At 40.5% G+C, this 25,201-nt stretch overlaps 1 long non-coding RNA gene across 1 annotated transcript in view; it reads left to right on the top strand.

Annotated features, from left to right (window-relative positions):
• The first annotated feature begins 429 nt into the window (after positions 1-429).
• The window catches only part of LOC128795359 (uncharacterized), a 329,447-nt gene continuing 304,675 nt past the window's right edge, over positions 430-25,201 (top strand). Inside the window, exon 1 of the long non-coding RNA XR_008433504.1 lies at positions 430-493. This is a non-coding gene — a long non-coding RNA (uncharacterized LOC128795359). The remainder of the gene's footprint in view (positions 494-25,201) is intronic.

Here is a 25,201-nt window from a genome sequence, read left to right as displayed (position 1 = left end):
TGTTAGTTATCTAATTTAAAGATGCAAACTGGCTCTGAATGTTGGTTTTTTCTTTTTTCAATATGAAATATTATTAAACTTGTACCTCTCATACAGGTCTGTTGGTAGTATGGGGTTCTGCTTCTATATAATTTATCAAATTGACTATTTTTCCTTTTAATTGCAATTACTGGTCTAATCAACAGTATGGTTAACCCCCACCTCCCCCCACATTTGGAGCAGTAGAAACTGCAAGGTGTTTCCTCCTCTTGGTAGTGCCAGCACACAATGAGCATCAGTTGAAATGATGGCAGTTCAAGCACTGAAACACCAAGCTGTGGGCCTGGCTTTCAGCTGTGTGTGTTTTTCCTGCCTCCTGCGTGTGGTGTTGTGCATCTCTGTCCTTCCACTGTTACTACAAACAGTGACGGTGGCAGGGCTGATGTCACAGTGTGACCTCACCCTGGGTGCAGTTTCACACCAGGCAGTGATGAACGGGAGGTGCCTGCTGAGGGTGAGTACGGGGTGATGGTTTTGTTGGATCCTGCTCCAGATCCTACTCCTTTTCCCAAGACACGACTGTAGATGTCAGTGTTTAACTAGCACAGTGCTACTGACTGTCCTGCTCAGAGAGCTTCAGTCAACCTTTGATTCTGGCTTTTCACTGCAAGGGGAGAAATGTGCTTTCCAAATTGGGGCTTGGTGTCTGGAAAGAGACATATTGTATACTACAATGAAATAGTGCTTGATTTAATAGCCAGTTTTTTCCTTATTCTTAGCAAAATTCCCTCTGTGGCCTTGTATCTTCCCACAAAAAACCCTCCAAATTCAATTACAGGCTTGTAAATACCTGCTATAGATTTGAAATGCTGGTTCTTTTTGACTTGTGGTCATACTGTATTGCCAAATTATATTAACGAGAAGCATGGAATAGTTCTGTGCTTCTAGTATTTCTTGAGTTTGTAAATAGTATTTTGACTGAGGACTTGTATAGTTCAATTAAAGTTTCTTGATGGGATAACTGAAGGTCAGAGAAGGCTCCTGTTAATAGCAGAAGGCTATAACTGTAGAACATGATTATTTTTGAGCAATATATGTATATTTAATTGTATAATCTCATTACGTGCTGATTTTTAAAAGTCCAATTTGAAGGGCACTCAGCATTCTAATTAGATTCTCCTTTGCTAAACCCAAAATATGTTTTGAAAATAAAGGTGGGTTAAAATCATCAAATTTAGGAGCATATGACCAGTTGTGGAGAGGAATTATGTGAAGGCTACTGGTTAAAATATATGTAACAAGTATGTGTTCTTTCCAAAATAGGTATGCTGTGTGTATTACAATGTGAAACACAGTTAATTGATGCTCCTATATCTGATTTTTTTTCTAGATAGCAGGCATTGCATTTTATACTGGGCTTCCAGGCAACTGCATCCATCCAGTGAAATCTTTCAGTTAATGGAATAAGGTGTAAATAGGACTTGAATGCAACATGCTCTGACTGCCCAATGCCAGAAGTAAAACCTTGCAGACTGCTTGTTGCAAGGTTTGCACTGTATACTCCAGTGGTTTTTCTTTTTTCCCCCAGCATTCTAGTTAAAATTTAAACAGCTCAATAATATTGTCAGTTGAAACTGAAAAAGATGAGGAAATGCAGTAAAAAGAATTACAGAGAAGATTTTTGTGAAACAAATGTGTTGGTAATATTCCCCATAAGAAACTCTGAAAATGCTATAGGTGAGACAGGTAGGGTGGCCCTTTACCTTGTCTTTGTATTTCTATGCCTGGTGTGGAGGAAATGTAGAAAAACCAAATTCATCTGGTTGCAATTTTTATGTCAAGGCTCCTAGCTGGTGGAGATTCATCCAAATTTGGCCAGACTGTGCTCTCAAACACTGCAAAATTCCAGCTGGGACAGGACTTTACTGTCTGTGTCCTAATATCCCTGACTATTGGAGAATGGGGAATGTCAGCTGGGTATTGCCTTCCCTGACATCTTCACTTTGCTCTCTGGAGACTTGTGCCTTGAGTATGGAAATGGTGGCTCTGGGCTCTGCATTTGTGGGGACAGGAGTGCAGAAAATGGGAATGGAGTGTCTGCAGGGGACTGAGTGGTTGGAATTTGCTTCTAGTGGGGAGCATAAATGCTACTTAACAAGGACCTGAATTGATTTCTTCTGGAATATTGTGTACAGATCTGGTGACCCGTGTCCAAGGAAAATAAACTGGTGCAAAGAAAGCTTGCCAATGTCATAAGGAAAACAGAGACCTTACTTTATGAGAGGAGACTAGAAGAGCTTGGCTTGTTTGCTTAGCATGGTATTGCAAAGGCCAAGAGAGGGATATGTTTGCCTGTAAATATATCTAGGAGATAAATATCAGGCAGGGGGAAGGCTGCAGCTGGGGAACAGCTAAAGCTTAGTGCCTTGGTAAGGGCTGTTGCCTTTGCAGGGGTATAAAACCCCCATTGTTTTCCTGGCTGTGAAAGCAAAAGCCCTGGCGTTGCTGTCCAAGGGCAGTGGTGGCACACGAACCACAATGTTGAAGGTGGTGATCAGTCAGCAAAGGACTGACAAATTAAGGGGTCTCTGATTCTTTAGAGCAGGTTTCAGGGGAGGGGGCAGACCAGCCCTTTGCCCAGGCTGGTTATGATGCACAAGGACCTTTCTGTCTTTTACAAAGGGAATACACTTGTAGGGTCCTGTCTTGCTGTCTAAACATGGGCAGCTCAAGGACTTTTACAGCAGAAGCAGGTCTTTCAAAATGGACCATAGGAAAGCCCCTGTGCAGGGGCTGTTCTCTTTCCATGCCACTAATTAATTGCCAGTAATTTAAGTGGAGTGGCTTTGCCCTGTGAGTGTATCTGCATACAGACACCGAACTCTGCCTGGGCCAAGATTCTGTCACCAGGAGCCCCTTTTGATTGAAAGGTGACTTAGAGATCTCTATAGAGCAACTCCCAGGGAAATGCTTCATAAACAGAGAAAAATAAAGAGAAAAGTCCTCTCTCTGGAAAGACTTTCTGGGTTATAGCCAAGCTTTAGCCTATAGCCAAGCTCAGGACCACTGTAGATTCTGTTCCCTGTAGGAAGGATATGTCCAATTTTCCATGTTGAATTGAAATTTAATTTTAGCCTGAAGATCATGGGTACTTCAGCACCTTATGGAATTATCTTTTTCCTTTGCAAAAACACTGCTGAGTTAACTGTATTGCTGGAAGAGATAGCTTGATCCCAAAACACTAATTGCATCCTGTTTGCATTGAGGAATTTGTTCTGCATTTGTGAATCATCTGAGAGAGCTGGTTGTGATTCAGTACCTCCTACAATCACACCTGGTCAGGCCTTCATTGGCACAATCTCCATGGCTGTGATTCAGCTGAAACAGGATCTCATCTTCTGGATTCTTAGGATTGCTGGAAACTCAGAAGATATTCTTGACTTTTCCAATCATCTGCTGGAGTATAACCAGTCCCAAAGGCAGGCAGAAGAGCCTCTGGACTCGTTGTCCTCTTTTCCTTTTGTGTTCAGGTACTGTCTGCTGCAACAAGTACGCTCAAATCTCTTGGCACGTTTTGTGCCAGTGCTTAGCTGCTTCTGTAGTGAAGGGCTTCATCCTGAGCAGGTGACAGTAAGAGTGGCAGGCAGGCTGTCTGTTCAAAGCATTCTTTTCTAGGCACCTCTGCCCTCTGGGTAGCTCAATAGATGCCTGTTTTTGGGTAGTTTATCTGCAGTAAAGAAATTGTGCCCTTGTTTGGGTTATCCTCACCCTGAAGATCTTGTTAGTGGGGGGAAGAACTTGCTCTGGAATTATTCTCTCTGAATCCCAAGGACAGTTTGTCCTTATCAAGTGATAGGGGCAGGCTTGAAATACAGCTGTAACCTGACTTGTGTTGCTGGGTCAACTCCCTGGTAAGCAGGACAGTATGATGCAAATCAGTGTTGACTTGACCTTACATAACGTTTTTGTCTTGGCTAAGGCTGGACAAATACTTGCATACAATCCTACCACCTCTCTAAAAAACTGGAACAATAACTTTAAAAGTTAAGCTAGTGGATAACTTCAGAGCTATGGTGCTGATTTTCATTAAAAGAATTGTTAATTTGAAATAATATGTTAGTTTTACCCTGTAGACAAATGTAGCGATTTCTTGTGGCTTGCTCCTAGGTACTTCAGGTTTTTTCCTTACTATGTTGGATGTTATTTGATATAATATTATTAGATTTGCTTGCAGTAATCCTTAGGGATAGTCATTCTTTCCATTAGATCAATAACACTTTCCTACTAAAGTGCTTTTTTTGAAGGATAGTCATCCCAAATGTGGTATGCCCATTATAAAACCCTGTAACTGTTAATTAAAACAGATTGAAGCTTGCACCTTCTGTTATACAGTCATATTTGGAATGATATAAAATGAGAAGTTCTGTACAGGAAAGCTTTTTGCTCAGATAATGCAAGTGTTGTCTCACCATCCACTTATTTCCAAAGAGTGATAATATTACCTGTTTTCCTCTGCAGTTGTAGCTGGCAATAGAGAGGGTATGTGTCAGGATGCATTAGTATTCCAATGACTGCTGCCACGACTGAGAACAAATGCTGATATAATCAGGGTGCAGGATGATGTGCATGCAGACCAATCCAGTTTAGGAATGACTGAACTGTTAATCAGCATGGTGTGCAAGAGCAGGAGTTATGAACTCGCCAGGTCACCAGCACAGTAATTCTCGAGAAATTCTCTGCTTTATTCGCCAGCCACAAAGAACAGCTTTTGGCAGTAGAGCATGAGCAATGGTTTGTTGGAGGCTTGGCCTTGAGAGAGGCAGCCTACAGTGCCAGTCTCCATCACAAGCACTGTGAGTAACTGGAGTTCTGGAGGCTGAACAGAAGTGTAGAATGTTTTCACACTGTTTCAAGATATGAGAGTTTTGTTCCACACCAAAGTGAAAATCCAGAACACCTGTCCTTCTGATGGATTGTCCCTTCAGTTTTCAGCTTTTTTGAGAATATTTTTGAGCGTTTAAATATTCTGATGGATTTATTTTTGCTGGTAAGTGGAGTTTGAATGTAGGAATTCACTATGAAGCTGCAGAGAAGAAATAAATAATTTTTTCATGTAACTTTCATATCCATCCTTAATTTTTGGAAACCATTCCCAGAGCTCAGAAAGCCACATGTGGCATAGACAATTGAGAGCAACTTTGTTGGTGATTAACACCTCTGTCCTTAGCAGGTGCTAAAGTAAAAGCCTAATTTGTGGAGATTATGCACTTAAAGGAATATATTACTAGTCTCAGCTGCTTGTATTTTTGATGGTGAGCCCTTTCTTTTCAGCCCTGCCTGTGTTGAGGGGTGGAAGGAGTTTGCAGTGTGATGTTTACTGAGTATCTGTCTCAGTAAAGTCAGTCCTTCTCCTCCTGCTACATCTCATATGTGAGACCTGCCTGCAGCTCCCTCAGTTTGATCTGCATTCAGAGCCTTCTCCAAGGCAGTTATTTTACCAGGGAGCAAAGAATAAAGATGCTGTTTACTGGACGTGCACTTTGCCCAAGTAATCTTTTACAGAACAATGTTATTGGTATGTTTTTAAATGGTAAGAGCAGGGTTTATGTGACCGGTCCCTGTCTTTGCTACCTGAATTTTGGGAAGGAAAATGAGGCAAAATGTTGTCACTTCTTCAGATACAACCACTTTGACAACAGTTTCATGTCACAGGTGCTGTTCAAGACAGGTGGGCAGTGCCTAGCAATATTTTGGTTTGTAAATGACAGCTATTACTGGGCTTTGAGAAACATGGGCACCCAGAGGCAGTGGGAGCTGTGCTGGAAGGGCTTCATTCTGTGCCTCTTGTTAAGTACCTGAAAGTCCAGGGCAAATTTCCCCTTCTGGCACCTGGGGGCTGGCCATACTTACTGTAAAGCAGAAATACAACTTGCAAAGAGCTACATTTTCATCATCCACTATACCTCCCTAAGCTTTCAGGGCAAACTCCTCTCTGCTGCAAACCTTGCATGCTGAGAAGCTTGTGTGGGAATGACTCAGTGTGGGCATAATAAAAAGGTTAAAAAAAGGGTAAATATTGTCAGCTGTGGCTTCAGCTGTCTTTTGACTTCTGACTTCAGGATGAAAGGCTGCCTCATGAAATGCCACCTCCTGACTTGTTCCAGCATCTGTCCTTGTGTGGGGTTCCTGTGCCCCGTGGATGCTGTATTGAATTTCTTCACAGTGCCCAACATATTTATCTACTGAGTGCTCTGCAAGGAGCAGGGCTGCTGCTGTCCCCAGGAGTGGAGCAGTGCTGCACAGAGGAACTCTTGTGTCCTCCAAGTGACCCCACCAGTGACATAAGGACCTAAAGTGGGGGCTCCCAGTGGGTTAGTGCTCAATCTGGGCATCTTCTCTTCCACCTTGCTGTGCCTACAAATCTGGCTTTTATCACACCACAGGCATTTAATTATTTCTTGGTCATCGCTGACTTCAGTAATTGTCTGGAAAATTCTGAAAGAAAAAAAGGATCTTTAAGCCTTTAAAAAAAGTTGTTTTGTCACTTTTCCAAGCCTCTGGGACTCTGCTACCTCTTTGTTAGCCTGCTGGGGGAGAAGGCCAGTTGTGTGGTTTTGGGACCATTTTAGCTTAGAGGCCCCTGTGAATCTCCTGCTGTTGGTGTTGGCATGGGTAATGTTGCAAATGCATAGTTTTTCCCATGAGAGTGCTATTTTTTATAAAGAAAACATGTTATTGGAAGTTTCTGGACTCTTCTTGATTTGATGATAATGGAGAGTAATTTGATTTCAGAGAGGTAGTAAAACAGTTAAATGCCTTTTAGTGTAGCCATATGTCTCTAAAACACACATACCTGCTGAGGGATGCTTTTGTCTATAATGAATACTAAATATTGTACTAGCTTAATATGCTGTTTTCTTGACCAAGTAAGCTCTTTGTCTTTTAAACCTCCTGATTGTAACGGTGGGGAATTGTGTCTGTATGTATACATTTTTTTTTTTTTTTTTTACTCCTTTCTGAAAGAGTTTGGTGTGAGGCTGCTGTGATATTAAAAGTGGTAGGAAGTTTTTGATTTTGATTACAGTATTGCTTTAATCTTGTTCTGGAGGTGAATTTAGACAAGCAAACGATTCCTTACGATATAGTCAAGTTTCACTTAATGTGGTGGGATTTGACCTCTGATTGCTGTGGATCCCTGAAGTGCTTTATTGAGATTGATTCTGAGGCTCAAAAGGAGAATGGCTGCTGAGACTTCACTGGTTAAAGGGAATGACTGAGTCCCTACAGGAGCATTAATTACTGCCTGGAGCAACTCAAGACAGGAAAGAAAGAAGCTGACATGTCACTGAAACATTCCTGTTCCAGCTCAGTTCCTGTGGAACTAACAGAAGGAAAATACAGTGCTCTTTACATAACATTTTATTGTTTACTCATAATTAGGAAAGATCATTCCGAAATGACAGTTTTTCATATTTACTTTTCATTTTGCTGTTCTTGAGTTGTTTTAGATTTCTGTTGTGCCTTTTAGGGATTTTTATATCTAAGCACTTCTGTCAAAGGAGAAAAAAGTATTATTGTTGTATGCTGTTGTTTTTATATCAGGAAGATGTGAAATATTTCTGTCACTGCATTACAAACAAGTGGAGTGGTTCTCTCTGTTCAGTAGTGGTGATTCGTGCTATTTGTTCTTAGAGGAATTTCATCCTTAATTTCTCTTTTCTTCAGCAGTAGTTGAGTGTTTTCTTTTAAAATTGGAAGAGGAGTGTATTTTATACCAAGTAGTCCTGGAGATCCAAGTGGGAGGAGTTCTTGGTGTTTAGCAGAGCAGGGATAAGATTTTAGAATGAAGTTGAAAATGTAAAGCTGTGTCAAGATTTATTTTAACAGTGGAATAGTTCAACATGGAATTTGTTGTAAAGACTTTTCTATCACAAGAGTTCTCTTATTCTCCTTACTGTTCCTGCCCAGGTTTGAACATGCTGATCCATATCCTCATGCTGAATGATGTGCAGTGCTCATATTTGTTCTGATCTGCTCAAGGAAGAGTGCTATATAGAGATAAATATTTTTGGGTGTTGTCTCTATTGATATATCTGCTTTAATAATGCAGGATTTTCATTATTTTAGTGCCTTTAATATACTTTCTGTCACTCTTATGGCTCAAAATGAACTTTAAAAAATGTTTCTGTTATAAAGAGAATAATAGAGGGTAAAGATGCTTTGCCTTGTGCAAGAATGTTCCTTGTGCATGTTATTGGACTATAGTATTTGCACTTAAATTAATGCAGGGATGTAAGGAGAGTGTTTTGTTCCTGCAGAGTTGATTTGTTATGTGCAAAGGCAAGTATACACTTGTGTACATTTCCATTTCAGGAATCTGTGACCCGCCTCTGAGGCTTCTATAGCTCTGAAAAATGTGTGTGTTTGTTGTTTGTTTCCCCCCAACCCCCTGAGTTGTACAAAAGTTTGGATGGTTTCAAATGCCTTTTAAAATTTTTTATTTGAAATCTCCTCGGTGGCTTTGGTGATCTTGCACAAAGGAGAAGGAAATGCCAACCAAGCTTTTCATTTAAATGAAGTTATTTGGAAGAGTTTTATCAAGTTGTGTAAATGACAGAGGCCCAAAGGAAAAGACTGTGTCTAGAAGCAGAAGAAAAGCATCAGCCTGACTGCAGAAGAGGGGAAGTAACTAAAATATTTATTTCTACTAGGTTGGAGAACAACATATGTTAGGCAGGCTTGACTTTTTTGAAGGATGAACTTTACTGTGACATGCTCTGCTACACGCAGCAACAAACACTCCCTAAAGCAGAACATGAGACAGAACATTCGTGAGCACAGGGTGCTGGATGCAGGATGGTGTTTATTTAAAAAGAAGTTGGCATTTCTCAAAAACCATGGCAAATATGCCATTATTTTTATTTTCTATGCAACCTGTGATGTATCAGACATGTTCTAATGAGATTCAGAAATACCAAGCTTATAAATATTGATAGGGAAACTTTGTTCTCATCCATGGAGAGAGATTGCATTTTGCAATTATACAGCTTCACTCATGTGAAATGTATTGCAATTTGTTCTTCTGTCTCCTTCACAGGAGAAACTGTTCAGAGTTACAGTTCAATCTCTGTTCTCAATCAACCCTCTTTTGCCACCTGCATTTCCTAGTTGATGAGGTATTTAAAATTGCCTGGTGTTCAGAGGATGCCAAACAGGGAGATTTCAAAGGCTAATGTGCAAAGCTTAGGAGAAGGCAGCAGTTGCTTTTCTACGAGAAGAATGTAAAAAATCATCAGTTTGTAATTTTAAGGAAAATGATGTATTTTTAACCAAATCTTCTAAAAATATCAATGTTTTAAAATTTACCTTTCCCAATGTTTTTTTTTTTTAATTTTTTTACATTTATTTCAGGGGTTTATGGATAAATTCTGTGAAATATCCTCTAGGACAAGTCACAGCACATTCCAGATACATGTTACATGTGCAAAACTGTGCTGTAACCCAGTAGTGTGCTATAGTTCTTATATCAGTTGCAGTGAAACCATAGAAGATTTTGTCTCTTTAGTTCATCACAGTAAAATCCATCAGGAATTTCCAGGTCTTATTTAACTTCAGACTTAAAATTAAAATCAAACAAGCTCCTAAATCTCATAAAACTCAAAGGAAGCAACACAATACTTAGTTTTCTTTGTTAATTTTCTCCCTGCTGATGTTTTATCAGGTGGACTTAATTGTGAAATCTGTGAATATTAAAATTGGACCTCCTTTCATTATGGAGATGTTTCTCCTGAAGTCTGACTGGTGCACTGATTAGCAAGTGACATGTGAGTGCAGAGATTGCTTTTCATTCTTTCAGCCTTCACTTGGATATATTAGTTCAGCTGCATTAGAGAGAATCTGCTGTGAAAGATGGCTGACAGGTACACAGTCTCTTGTAAGCTAAGCCTTGTATGTAATCTTATGCTGCTTGTCTAGTATCTTTGAAGCTGAAGACAAAGCTTTTGAATCTGATTTCAAATAAAAGATATATCAAGCAAGTGCTTCCTGGGAAAAATGACTCATCTCTGCTGCTTACATATAACCCTAGCCAGAGAAACTGAGCTTTGCAGTACCTGTTTTGAAACACAGGCAGTAAAACTGAAAGAGCAAAGTGGATTGTAGTACACCTCACATCAGAGGGATGTTTGTAAGGGCATGGAGGGCTGCTCAAGCTGTCTGCTGCTTCTCTGTCTGTGGTGCTGTCCCTGGGTTTTGTCTTGCAGGGCTATTGGGCAGCAAGGTCTGTGTGCTCCAGCTTCACACCCTGAGCACTGTTCAGGATCCTGCTGCCCTTTACTCTTGCTTGATTTGCTCTTTTTCCTCTCTGTTGCATGGAAACTCTATTGCTCTTCAACTGGGGGACTCCTTTCAAGGGACCTTGCTGTGATACAATAGGTCAAAGCCATAATGGGAACTGGATACCACGTGAAGATAGAGTAGATTGATAAAAATCCAGTGGCACTTCATTTCCTGTGCCAGCCACAGGCTGCTTGCCTGCTATCTCACAGTTGCTTGTATTTTTGAATCTGCTGACTATAATTTTCTGTGGTTCTGACTTTGTTCCCTCAGTAGAAAACAAGAACAGGTCACACAGTGAATAGATCAAAGCTGCTTTAATAGTACACATTTTGTCAAATGTACACACTCCTAGAAGAGCTGTATTCAAACTGAATGCTGTTAAGCTTTTATTGCTACCCAGTGAGAGCATGTAAATACATAAGATATTGAAGTAAAATTACATCTTTAAGTTCTTGCCCTCAGAATTATGCAAGCATTGATTTTCAGTATATATTGCAGTTCCTTCATGCAGAACCATAATGTATTTACTTACTATCTTGTAGAAGGGCTTATGAAATTACTTGCTTCTGGGAGCGTGAACCTGTGTCAGAAACGAGGCAAAAATCAAACATGAGCAAAACCCCAGATATCTCCAAGTGCCTGAAGCTATTCTGTCCTAGGCTGTGAATTGGCAAAAGAAACAGGGGCATCCCAGTTAAGCACTTGTACCTGAGTGACTGCAGAAATCCATACCCTGCTGCAGAAGGGGATGGCTCTGTAGGTACAACATTTTCCTTAGATGAGACCACTGAGACTGACACACTCTTTGGTCAATCTGCCTGGAGACTTTTCTCTTGACAAAGTGAGCAGCTTCATGTGATGGCCAGGTGTGAATATCACAGTCAAGCTGCAGAGGGAAAAATCCTTGTGGAAGGAATAAGACAGAAGCTCACCTCTCTAACTTAGCAGAGCATGTCTGCTGGGTCACTGAAATGTGAGGTGAAGTTAAAACAACATGAACTTAGAAATTGTTTTTTATGAGGTGCAAACTGTTCTGATAAATGTACTGTGAGGGAGAAATCTGCTGTGGATGGGAGCCCCTCTGGGCTTTGTGCCAACAAAAAAATCACCTGGCTGTGGCGGGTACCATGCTGCAGCTGCACTAACAAATTCTAACAAGTGGGTGAACAAATGTTTATTGGCAAAAATTTAGAGAACTTGGACGCAGCAATGCATGAATATAATTGTATATGTTTTGGCCTTCTTGGAGCTCCCTGGATATTATCCTGGATTTGAGCATATCCATTTGGGATGAACATTCCCCTGGAATACCACTGTGCAGGGCAGCTCAGGATACTGGGCAGCCATGAGGCTGCCTCCAAGAGGCTCTGTCCACCTGTGCTTTATTAAACTCACTCAGTAAGTATTAAAAAACCAGGCACTTTATCTTTTGGGTATAATGAAATTATTTTTCTGTGCAATTAAATACAAACACAACTTTCTTTTTGTCCTTTGTGTTGGCAGTCACAACCATTCATGTCTCTGTTCCTTTTTCATCCTCTTACCCCAACACATCTGCTTTTCACCCATGATCTCTTGAAGAATGTGTTCCCTGCTTCAGAATATCCTTTGTGGCAGTGGGTGTTCTTCATCCACATGACTTCAGTATCCAGGCCTGAGACTTTTAAGAAGCCTTCACTGAATTCACCAAATGAGAATGCTGTGAAGTGTAATTAGCTTGAATTTAGAGTAAACTTGAACCCTCTTGAATTAAATGTGTGTAAAACTTTGATGTTTTGGGGGAGAAAATACCTTGATGATCAGTCATGGATGTAAAACTCATCAGTGTTTCAGTGCTGTGGTTTGTGGTGGTATAGATAATTCCAATTGTGAAGCTCTGCCCAATGCAAAGCAGCAGTGATGTGAAGCTGTGCTTTATTAGTCACTTAATACAAGGAGAAATTTCCCAACCACAGGCTGTGATAAGGCTGTAGGCTTTAGATGTTCCCCTAATTAACTGCAGCATGTATGGAAAAGTTAAATGCTTTAGAATGTGTGAAGTGTTAGTGGAATATCTGCAGAGAGTGTTCTCTGCTGATATTAAGGGGAAGTGACTAGGGCAGAATACACACTAAAATGCATTCTGTGCCTCATCAGCTGAGGCTGCAAACAGATTTCTCATTGAAAGGTGGTGTCCCAGTGTGCCTCAAGGACATGTGCAGATGTGCTTCCTCAGTTCTTACCTGGGAAAGTTTTTCACAAGCTGATGCATTAGCTACTTTGCATTTGTTCAAGGACAATTCACAAATAGAAAGATGGGAATTTGAACTACCCTGGGCAGTCCTTTTATTATAACTCAAAATTAGAAGGATGACATTTTTCATAATTAGGGAAAAAAGCAGGAGCAGCTGAATGACTTCTTGTTATTAAAGAACAAGTGAATATTCCTGGCAGATATGTGAATATGAAAATGAATTATGCTTTTGAATTGTTAGTAATAAAGTAGTGAATATTTCTTGTTAATGTAGGAGATATTTCCCTAGAATTATTTGCTTACTTACAATGGCTGTGTTCTAGGACAACAGAAAAATAATACTGTATATCACTGATTTCTTTCTATATTTTTGTAGCCAATTGAAGCTCATAAATTCATAAAATCTGATGGATTCTAGTGGAATACAAGTATAATAGGGAGATCATCTGTGCATTTTTGTTACTATCATTAAAATTTCAGCTCATGAAGACAGACATTGACTAATGGAAAATCAATGTAACAGTAACTCCCAAAATTGGGCAGCAAAATTGTTTGACAGCAGGAAAGAGGGGAAAACATTCATACATGTTTAAAATGATTCCCTAAGAGGTCTTTCCTACCTTTTTCCTTGGGGAGGTAAAACTGTTGTTTTGAATTTCAACATTTAACTTCTACTGTTTGAATTAAATAGAAAAAAAAAAAAAAAAGAGATTTCCTAATTACTAAGCAGACCACACTTCCAAACTGTTTCCTGATGGAGCTTCCTGGCACCAGGTCAGAGCTGGCTCCAAGATCAATTTAAGTACTATTGAATACTTCGATCAAATTCAGTAATGGAGCTACAGAGTGCTGGGACAGAGCTGAGCTCCTGCCACCCGTGGTGCTGGATCTGTGAGGTGAGGGAGGGTGTGCACAGTTCTTTTCCTGATCTGTGCCATGTAGTAAAGCTGTCAGGAGTTGCTTTTGCTGTTACAGAGTTCATCGGTGACTCTTGCAAAATCCTGTTTTGTCTACCATGCATCTGCCCAGGATGTGTCTCCTCCATGGGTTTTCATCCAGAGCATTGCTCAGCCAAAAAGTCTGTTCTTCACCATCCACTTCAAAATTGTGGTGTGTGGCTTGAGTGGGACAAAGCATGTTTTGCAGATGGATGATTCAGAGAGGATAATCTTGCTGACAAACACAGGGTGTTTCACTTGCTAGCACAGCATCTCTTAGCTATTTGTGCTCTTGTCTGCTCTGAAAATCCCCTGTGGTGATTTTTGGTTGCATCCCCTGAGCGTGTTTGACTTGCTGCTCTTCCCATAGGAGCACTCCTGCTAAGGGAATAAGTCATTCATAAGCCATCAGGTGGGGGAGTCCCTTAAGGATGCTCCTGGCATAACACAAAAACATTTATGATCTCTTGTTGCCTTGGGGTCAGTTTCATAATTGTGAAAATGATTTTATCCCAGTGAAACTGTTCAAAAGCAGAGGGTTTTTTTTTTTTGATATTTATACTGGATTGTTTTAAAATTTATTCTGAAAGTCATCATTAAGATAAGACCATTGCTAAGCATAATAGATGACTTATCAATTCAAAGGACACCACAGGCCAAAATACATGCTATAAGTGCATTTTAACTTCTTTAACACTGTTTGTCAAGCAACAGTTTTGCAAATGGATCATACAGTTGAGAAGAAAATGTTGTCATCATACTGGCAGCTGTGGCAAACTCTGCAGTGCTTAGAAGGAGTGGGTGACACTGAAAAATATTTATTTGTCATGTTGAAGCAGTGAGACTAATCTGCTGGATACTTCATGGTAGTTAGTTTTCACTCCTATTTTCTGATTATTGATTCTGAGGCTTTGATGAGACCTATTTTCTTATTGTGTTTAACCAGTTACTTGGCATGTATCAAACCACTTAAAGGACATAATAACAATAAACTTCATCACTTTTTACTTAGCTAGGAAGAGGAAAGGTATAAGGTACAGACAGCTTCATATTGCTGCAGTTTGATTTGCATGGTGCCTGGGACACTGTCCAGGGCTGGCACGGACACATTTCACCCTGGCAAGCCCCTGTGTGTGAAGGGAGGGGAGGAAAGGCTGCTCTCTGCACGTGTGGCTCTGCAGTGGGTCCCTGTGTGCCCACCTGTGGCACAGCCCTTGCTGTGGCTCCTGGCATGCAGGCTTCCTGCAGCACTCTCACTGTCCTAAGTTTCATTGCAGTGCTCTTAGCAAAAGTATTCCCCTGTGTCTATCACTACCTTACATCAGCAACTGCTCCTTGCTTTGGTTTGCCCTTTAACATGAAAGTTTTCTGTTGCTTTTGCTTCTGGACGGAGCAAACAATTTTCCTATAGTAAAAATCATGTCCTCTGTCTCTACAGAGCTGTGTCCCATGCAGGTGGGAGCTGACAATCCCTGCTGCCTTCTGGCATGTGATATAAATAGATTCTGAAAAGGTGAGGCAGGTTCAGCAGCTGGAGATAAGGACAGCACAGGGAACTCAGCCAGGATGAAATGATGATGTTGTACAGCTGAGAATTTCTTGCTGAAGCAGATATTGGCTGTGAAATGGTGGGAGTTGACAAGTATTGCGTGACATCTCTTCTAGGAGAGATTTTCTGGAGATCTGTGGACAGATTTGACTTTGCTTTTTACCACCTGTTTAAGTAAAAAATATTTGAAATTGGAGAATGATTATTCCCTTTCTGAGAATTTTCTCCCTGAATGCTGTTGATGACCTGTTATATTAATTTCACTGGAAAGAGAAGCAAATAATTGTTTTTGGCAGGCTTGCAGGTTTAATGCTGTTTTCTGGTGCTTGTCCTGTGCAATCTCAAATTAGCACATAGGTTTATATTAATATATAACATTTCTGTCTGTCAGTTACATGGCAGTGAATATAGTGTCTGTGAACAGAGTGGAAGGATAAAATAGAGGGTGTACCTGGTCACTGCAGAAGAGGAGCAATATAAGCAAATGTGTATGTGCTGCCTTTCATTTCAGACTCATTGTGGGACATAGATACTTCCACACAGATCCTATTTCCTACTGAGCACAGCAGTCTGACTGTGGCCAAAAGAGGATGCCTATGGAAAGATACATGGAACAAAGTAAATGCACACCAGTTTTCTGCCTATTATGAGTACTGTCAGCAATTCAACAATTTAGGACTTTTTGACCCTATGGGAATGCACACATTCCTTAATATAGTTCAAGGAATCTGACAGATTAAATAATGCTTTAGTTCTCTGTAAAACGGTTATGCTGGGGGGTGAATCTTCCAGCTAGAAAATGGGCTAAGAGAATGATATTAGAAGTTGCAACATTCTCAGGCAGAGCTGGGAAGCAAACTAGTGTTTTAGTAGATGGGGATGACAGATAAACAATAGCTGAGATTTAAAAGAAATTAAAAAACTTAACATCTGTTAAGATACTGCATGAGCCAGAGACTAGTAATGAATAATGTACCTTTTGCCTGTTCAGATTTAGTGAGGACCTGCAAGAATGTTGTTTTTTTTTCCACTTATGACTGTCGTAGAGCTGATAATGCTGCTGGACTCAATGTCATGTATCATTGTGCTGAGTATTCATTTGTTTTGTGTATGAACGAATTTTCTAGTTTGTTAGAATGATGGATTACACTCAGTACAGATGGGACTGGTTTTGGCTATGGTCTCCTCTCATTAGCTCAGTGAGGAAATTCCCATTGATTTCAGTGGAAACATGCTTGTGCCAGGGCTGGAGTGCCTCTGAATGCTTTGGCCTGTGGCCACTTGCAGGCAAAGGTAGGTTTTTGTGCCAAGGCAGCAGTATGTTAAGTATTTGTGTTGTTCGTTTGTGGATGAAATGTGGGTGCAAAAAATACAAACTCTCAGTCCTTGTTAATGTCATTTTTCCACCTGTGACACTGGAATTTGGCACATTTCCATCCTCCACAAATCCTGCTTCAAGTACACGGCATTGTACAATCTATGATGTTAGTTGTGTGCAAAGTGTTAGTAACAACAAGTTCTGTTTTTCTAATTAATTAAAAAAACCCCAATGCTTTGTAACATATAAAATAATGCTGTCCAGAAACTCTCTATTCTGTCTTGAAAAGAGCACTGTCTAAAAAGTATAGAGAAACTGAATTGATGGAAATTTGCTAATGACAACAGTGTGTGATCCTTACCCATCTTTTGCTCTGTGTAGCTATTCTGTACCAAATCTGTACAGCTAAACCAGGCAAGATCTCTAACAGAAGCTCCCCAAAGGAATATTGTGATATATAGTTCTTGGTTTAAGGTCTTGGTTTTGTTGTTTAATTGGTTAGGAATGGAACTTCTGTATATTGTAATCCAGAGTTACCAGAATCTAGAAGTGTAGATTTGGGTTCCCTTTCCTGTTAACATGTTGAAGTTAAAGTAATTGAATATTTTGCTTCATGTGTTTTGTCATAGTTGTGGATGTGGTTAGACACCCTCTTCTGGCTGGAATCTCAGATGCTTGGAGAGTTGAGATGGAAGCTGTTTAATTGGCTTTTGCTACAAATCCCAAGCCCTTTCTTCCTGACATCCATTGAGATTCCATTTTATAAATGTCTTTACTGGATGATGGATATTGTGTTGGAGGTCTTACAGCTGAGGCTAAGGCTGTACAATATCTTGCCTAATTTAAGTCTTCTTTAGATCTTGTCAGTCTGAGGAGTATGTGTTTGAGACTTTGCTCTGTCAAATTGTCTTGTACCAGGAAGAGTTTGAAAGAAATTAGCACAGATAAGGTCAGAAAAGTGTCAGATCTTTCTCCTCTTCCCATTCTGATTTAGTAAGAGAGGGGTATGTGATCCAACACTGCCTGGGTCTATCTAGACAGCTGTCCAGAAGAATGTGAATTCTTTTTCCTGTAGTCCATCCTACCTTCAGCCAAGGATTTTTTTTTTTTTTTTTTTTGGTGAGGTAGTGGTGTCAGATGAACTTAAATGTGGTGGGTATTCTTGAAGGGGCAGCTGTCTCATTTAGGTGGTAGGTTGACTGGTTCTTTACACACTTTGTCAGTAGAAGTTTGTCAGTGCTGGTTCTGCTCTTGATTTTATTTGTGAACATTTAGTTCACCTGGTATTTAAGTGGGCAAGTGATCCTGAGTGATAGAGCCACCAAATTCTCACAACTTGGAGCTGATTCCAAGTTGAATGAAGAACTGTATTTTCTTCACCAAAGAAAAAAGGATTGGTTTCCTGTGTGAGATCAGCTATCTTTGTAGAGCTCATTTTGGGTTTTTCAGTATGTCAGGTGTTTCTGCAGCAATACATATGATGAAGGGGCATCTCTATGGATTGCTTAAGTTATTCAGTAAGTTGCTTTTGGAGGGAGAATATACATGGTGGACTATAGGACATACTGAATTGGTAAAGAATCAAAAACAAAAACATCTCTTTTCCAGCCTTTTGAATTCCAGATAGCTGAGCATGGGCAGAATAGATGAATCCCAGAGCTTTATGACTCAATACCATCATTTAAGCTCATAGAAGCACATTTCAAAAATACACTGAAAAATAAAGCTGTTCAACTGGTCTTTTCTAGCAGTAGAAAATGAGGTTTCCTGTGATATAGTACTAGGTATTGTGTAGTGAGTTAGTAAGTATTTTAAGAGTCCATTTATTCAGGGCTAGTTAGGTATTCCTGTCCTGAGCAGCATCCTGTTTTGTTGAATCCAGGTAGTGCTGACAGCAGGGGCTACGTGGAGACTGCATGAATAATACAGTGGTTGTGCTAACAGTAAAGATTTTTTCTTCAATGTTCTTAGGGAAGGTACTATACCTGCATGTTGCTAATTTTAACAGTAATGTTTTATTACTTACCTGTTCAGTGGTAATGTGTCTTTCTCAGTTTACCTGAGCTGGAGCCTTTCACAAGCTTCAAGCTTACTGTCATCCGTGAAACTCTTCTATCTGGACTGATTGTCTCTGCCAGTTATGGTGCTTCAGTGAATCACTCTGCTGTGGAGGTTGCTCCAGACCTCTGTATCTTAGCAAATTGCCTTCTGAGCCTTAGCACTGAAATGCTATTGGTTATGCTTCATTATCTCATTCAATAGAAATTCAGTCTCCTGAAGACTGCAATTAAGTTTCCCCTTTGCCTGAAAGGCACAGAATTTAACTGCAGTCTTATTGGTTTTTCCTGAAGCAGGGGAAGGAGAATGCAGAAAAACACCAAACCAGAGACAACACAGTTTTACAGACTTTTTTTTTTTTTTTTTTTTTTTTTTTTTTTTTTTTTTGTGACTTGCTTTTCCACTGTGTAACATTGATCTGAGATTTGTGGTTCTTATAGCTGGGCAGTAGTAACTGGAGGCATTTATTATTGCCTGAATGGTGTATGGTTTATTGATAATTAAAGCAATTCTTTTGCTTCTAGTACTATTATCTAGAATACTTTTCCTGCCTTAATATGAGTTAAATCTTTCTAGCCCTAATTTCTCATGCTTAAACTCTTGGTGAGACAAGGGCTGTGAGAAGTAGTAGAGGAAGAAAGCCTTAGTGATAGGAATATTTGGACAATCCCTTTTCCTTTAGATGTGAAAGACTGAACAAGAGATGCTCAAGTTCTGTGCAAAACCAGTGCTGCTGTTCTGCAAAAGTCCAAAAATCCAGGTCTTTAAACTTTAATTCCTCCTGGTCCCAACAACTGTCCCTCCTAGTTCTTCCCTTTTTGTGTCTGCCTCATTCTGTCTGCTGTCCTCAGGCCTGCTGAGTTATTCCATGCCCCTGTTGTGAGCTCAGTGGATTTTTCAAAATGATGACTTTATTATTTCCCTGCTCTTCATAGTCCTGCCAGACTACCCTGCAGCAAAATGCATTTTAGGTATGAGCACTTGCCAGCCCTCTAGGAATAAGTCACTGCTTCATTTCTCATTTGCAAAAGCAATAGCTTCATCTATCTCATGGGATACAGGAATAGAAAATTCATTTGTAGGGGATGTTGGGACTCTGTTGACACAAAGCTGCTCAGGTTTTTAAGAGAGCTGTGGATGTTATCATTCAAGGCATTTCTTTTCCTTCTTGCTTTTTTTCCCCCCTTTGCTAGGGTAGTCCTGTAAAAATAATTCATTAATCTACTTCTTTGGCAGAGAAAAATAAGACTTGTTGTTCAGAGAAGAAAACAGTATGAGGAACAGCCCCCCCTGCTTAGGAACTGTGGCTATTAGTTTCTGTTGGATGAGGATGAATAGTAGCTTGTACTTCCTAGTTATAATGAGAATAAACTTTTTTCCTGGGCTGTTTTCAACTTCAGATAATTCTACCAAGATGTAGTGTAATGTGTTGGCTTCACTCTCCTTAAACAACCTCCCCAAACTTAATCAAACAACAAACATAATGGTGTTGTTCCTGTTTTCTGTGATTTGGGAGAGAAGATGAAGCTCTGGGAAGCTATGAGATGCTTCCCTCCACATTGCTGCCACCTTCACATGGGCTCAGCTGTAATATTCCATCTTGTCCTAGGATGGGGTAATCCTGGCTATTCATACAAACTGTGGGACAGGGGGCTGGAGTGCAGCCTTGTGGAAAGGCATCGGGGAGTCCTGGTCAATGGCCAGTTGAACATGAGCCAGCAGTGCCCTGGCAGCCAGGGGGACATCCCTGTCCTGGGGACATCAGGCACAGCCCTGCCAGCTGGGCAAGGGAGGGGATTGTCCCACTCTGCTCTGGGGTGGCCTCAGAGTCCTGGGGACAGTTTTGGGTACATCAAAATAAGAAGGGCACCATACTATGAGTATGTTCAGAGGAAGGGCAACACAGATGGTGAAGGGCACCAGGGGCAAGACTTCTCAGGAGTGGGTGATGTCACTTGGCTTGTCCAGCCTGGAGAAGAGAAGAGTGAGGGGCAGCTTCATTGCAGTCTGCAACTTTCTCAAGGGGGACAGAAGAGAGCAAGATGCTGATCTTTTCTCTTTGAGAGGAAATGGAATGAAGCTGCATCAGGTCAAGTCCAGATTAGGTGGTAGGAAAAAGCTCTTCTCTGAGAAGAAGGTTGGTCACTAGAACAGGTTGCCCAGGGAAGAGGTCATAGCACCAAGACTGTCAGAGTTCAAGGAGCATCTGAATGGCACTTTTAGCCATCTGGTTTGGTTTTAGGTAAATCCAGTGAGGAGCAAGAATTGGCTTTGATAGTCCTTATGGGTCAATTGCAGCTTGAGATATCCTCTCCTCTTCCTCTTCTCTTCTCTTTTTCCTTGCTGAAGTTCAGGTTTGGCTGAATAGCACTTGCCTAGTTTGTCCCAAGGATATTTAGATCATCGTAGTTATTACTGTATACATCTGACAGATTTTATCACTGTGAAGTGGTTCCCTTTAGACTTGAGTTTTCTTAGCCTTTTGTATACACCTGAAGTTGTTATATACCCTTAGGTCTGTGGAGGAGGGAGGAAAGTGTTAGCTGTAATAATCCCTTGTCTTTTTGTGGCCAGAGTTCACTGTGAGAACTATCATCTCCCTGAAGAGGGAATCTGGCAGTTCCGAGTTTCTCAATTCCAACGTCTTCCACAATGAAACAGAAATGCATGTGAGCATTAATTGCTGCCTCTTGCTTTTCTTAATTTCTGTGCTCTAGAGGTTCTCCCACTGTTCCCTCTGTCTGTTTTTCTGTGGCAGCTTGGAAGGTCCTTCCACCAAATCTTGGAGCCTCAAGTGTACAAGACCCAATCACCTGCTGCTGTGAGTGAATGTCTTGGACTTTTTGCTGTCTCTCCTTATTACCTGACCCTTTCACTGATGACAGCCTGACTATGAGAATTTCTGAAGTAATCAACTCCTTCATTTCAGTTGATTTGCAAGGGAATTAGGTGTCTGTTTAATGCAAGTCTGTGTGCTGAGATGAGTTGTTCACTGCTATGCAGAAATCTAGGTTGGAGCAGGGCATTAAGCAAGTCTGGGCTGGTGTCTTCACAGTGGCCCACCCTCCCTTCTCCAGAGCCTGTTCAGCCATGCAGGCTGTCTCTGGCCCTCGAGGAGCTATTTTCTATACTGACTTTGCTTGTTTGTGCAGAGACATTTTCTGACTGTCTGGTAATAAAGTTTTTGCTACTGCTTGCTCTCTGTCCTGGTTAACTTGCTGATGCATCAGGCTGATGGAAGGGGCTTGGAAAGCTCTTTTGTCTTACTCTGTTATGTACTGTAGAACAGATTGCTTCACATATGATGGCAGAGTGTAGACACGTAGTCTTGTATGCAAAGCTCAACCTTCCAGCATGTACGATGTAGAAAGCCACATTAAAGGGAGTTCACTTTTAAGATATGAGATATAACTTGGGACAGTTTCTCATAGCATTTTCCTTGCTCAGCTGTGAGATTCCTCTGGAATTTTCTGTCATTGACAGCATGCCCCTGGCACTCATCACCTGCCTGCTTTCATTAACATGTCTATTATTTTTCTAGAGTGCTAGCAAAGATTGCAAAATTACAGCCTACTTTTTGGCAGATTTCTTACTTTACCTCTAGTGTGCTTTTCCTCTACAGATTGGTGCTTTATCTTTTGATGCTATTCTTTTCCTAATAATGTTGGAGGCAACTGTCAGTAATCTTTTGTCCCAGCTGTTCTTGGTTTTGAGAGTAAAATTTGAGAGACATTGTACAGAAACCAAATATATTCCAGCTGCTTCTATAATAATAACCAAGTACTTTTGTCACTAGCAGAACTAATGAAAACTCATTTCCTATGGCTTTGTGTCTCATGAATGATTGGCTTTTAAACTAAATCATTCTAAAGCTACAGTAGCGAGGTAAAGATTTATAAGAAATCAGAAAATTCACAAAAAGTGGCAAGGAGTTGAAGAGAGTATTTTGGCCATGGGAAGAAGTGAAGTGAGTTTATAACTAAGAGTGAGCTTTGAAGGATTCATAGTAGTGTAAAAAAGTTAGAATTTCTCATGTCTCATAACTGCAAAGTTTTTGAGAGATGCTTTTTCAGCAGTTAGGACACTCAAAGCAAGATTTTTCCATGAAGGTTTCTTAATTAATAAAGGCTGAGCTCATACTGATATCTTACCTTCTTTGTTTACCAGAACACCTTTTTTTAAAAACTTTTTTTTCCGCTGATGTATTTTTTATATTTCATGAAAGTTGAGGCATACAGTAAATTTGAGGACCTCTGTCCAAGTGGAATGCCATAAAAAAATAGGTGTGGATGTGATCATGCCAGAAAGACACACGTGCACAAAGACTGTGCTTTCACACAGCTCCAAACCAGGCTGGTGTCATTCAGAGAAAGGTTATGTGGGTTTTGCAGTCAAAGCAGGCATTTCTTAGGGAATGATTGTGCTGTGGCATGAAAGATGAGATTTTGACCCAGTTTGTCTCAGGCTTTGTTGCTGTTTTTCCCCATGGCTGCTCTGCTCATTTGTCCAAACTTCTGCTTCAGTGTCCTTATTCTTTGCACAGTCCTGTCATTTCAACACTTCCACATACAGTGTGACCTTTCAGAGTGGAGGATGTGCTTGTTGTGAAGCTGAAAGGTAGCTGGAAAGGCAGTGGAATTACCTAAAAGAAGTGGAACTCTGCTCTGTGGACTGATGGTGTAAAACTTGCTGTATTATGTTATGAGAAAGATCTTTGATTTGCTGAAATACTGGAACATTATCTGAACACTGTTTATCCTCAGCATCTAAAGTGAAGGCCACAAACTAGTGATGTGTGGTGTTGTGTATGTGTTTTTTTTTTTTTTTTTTTTTTCCCCCACTAGCTCTTGGTATATTTACTAAGACTTTATATTTCACCTAAGACTTTGTATTTCATGTTTATTTCCCGCATACCTTTTACTTCCTTAGCTTCTTAGTGATACCTGTCAGCAGTTACTTATGTGAAGAATTTGATAGCTGGGCTGCTATGGGTGATAAAAAGCATATTGGTTTTGGTGAAAGAGCAGGTAAAAAAGAAAAAAAAATCTTAAAATACTGATGTAAAACATCTCGAAGTCTTGGATGCCCTAGGGAGTGAAATGTTCAGAAATTCCAGAGAGATGTAAAGTGTAGTACAAAATATGTGAGGATGTCTTTCTTAACAGCAGGCAAGCCAGTGACCAGTTATGCTGGCACTGTTTTTATTCCCTCCAGCAATTTGTGTTTTGGAGTTTTTTTTTTCTGTTCATCATATGAAAAGCATTAATGTTGGCTCTTAGTCTTACCTCAGGTATGAAGTGTTGTATAAACATCTGTTTAATATATTCTGAAAGAATTCTGGCTCCCTGGCAGACATGCTTTGGCAGTCTGGCACTATATTTATTCAAGGTAAAGAAATTGTCTCATGCAGTGACCAGTGAAAGCAGCTCCCCCCCACCCTGTCATCCCTTCTTGAATTATTCTCTTTGTGCTTAGCCAGGTTACAACTGTACTTCTTACAGTTACAGATGGATGTGATCTGTTTCCCATCAAGCCACAGTTTGAGGGAGACAGTAGAAAGTGAGCCTGTTTCTGAGACATTTCTAACAGGATTCTGGCTGTTTTTTGAGATTGTAACAGGTAAAGTTCATACCTGTATTGAAAAGTGACAGATAGGCATGGCTTGTGATTTCTGTAGGCTTCAAGTTTAACCTGAAAGTAGATGGAGTTGATCCTCCCTAAATTCCCAGAACTCTGAAGGGATTTGGTCATCAAAGTGCTGCATTATGCATTCAGCTCCAGAATTTAGTACCTAAAAATCCTTGTTCAGCTCCTGTCTTTTCCTCCACTGCATTGCCCCGAGCTTGACTCAGCCTGTTTGTGTACCTGTCTGAAGCCACTGTGCTTTCCTCACCCTACCCTGTTGTCACCCATCTGTCCATGTGCTTCCAAAGGGGATCAGCTCTGATAGTTGCTCATGGTGGATTCACACCTGCTCTGTTGTCTCTGATCTTCCCCAACTCTCACTTCCACAGAGATTTCTTTACATGTTCAGGATATAATTACTCTTTTCAAGACTTGCTCCCTCAGCCTCTTTTAGGGGAAGTTGTTGCTGTTGTGTGTGGTAAAGAGCATTGTTTACTTCTTGAGATGCTTTGGAGAGAACCTTTCCTGCATGTTGTTAATATCTGCTTTCTCTTCTTACTACTTTTCTGCCAAGTCTTATCTTCCTGGATTCTGTAGGGGTACAGGAGATCACTTGAAGATTTTGTTGAAGACAATACAGTACATTGCTTTTTTTAGCAAATTCCTGATGTCTTTTCAGTCTTCATAAATACCTGGCCAATTTCACCTCATTCCTCACTTGTTAGCTATATCCCCACAATGTCAGTACTCTGGATCCCTATGTAACCTGAAAGCAAGTTGATTAACAAAAATTAATGCTGGCAAATTAGTGGATGACAGGAGAGGGACTATATTAATTTTACTTTTTCCCTTTCTTGTTGTCCAGAGTCTTCTCTTGTTTCTTGTGGGCAACCACAGCAAGGAAAAACATCATGGGATTGTTTTCCTTATAGTGTCCTGAGGCTTACTCAGATGAGCACAGCACTGGGGGTGTTCTTGTCACTCTAGAGGTGGGGACCTGACCCGACCTTGGTGTGTATGTGAATATGTGCACACTTGTGTTCAGTGCACCCTTGCCATGCACAGCTCTTGAGATCAGTGTGGTTTTAATGTTCAAGGATAGTCTCAGGTGAGGCTTGGCAATCCAGATTGTGCACTGCTCTCCTATTGCTACTTCTTGGGAG

The sequence above is a fragment of the Vidua chalybeata genome, chromosome 14 (genome assembly GCF_026979565.1).
Source record: "Vidua chalybeata isolate OUT-0048 chromosome 14, bVidCha1 merged haplotype, whole genome shotgun sequence".
NCBI lineage: Eukaryota > Metazoa > Chordata > Aves > Passeriformes > Viduidae > Vidua > Vidua chalybeata.
Note: the sequence above shows the minus strand (reverse complement) of the source record. Positions and strands in the feature narration are given on the sequence as shown.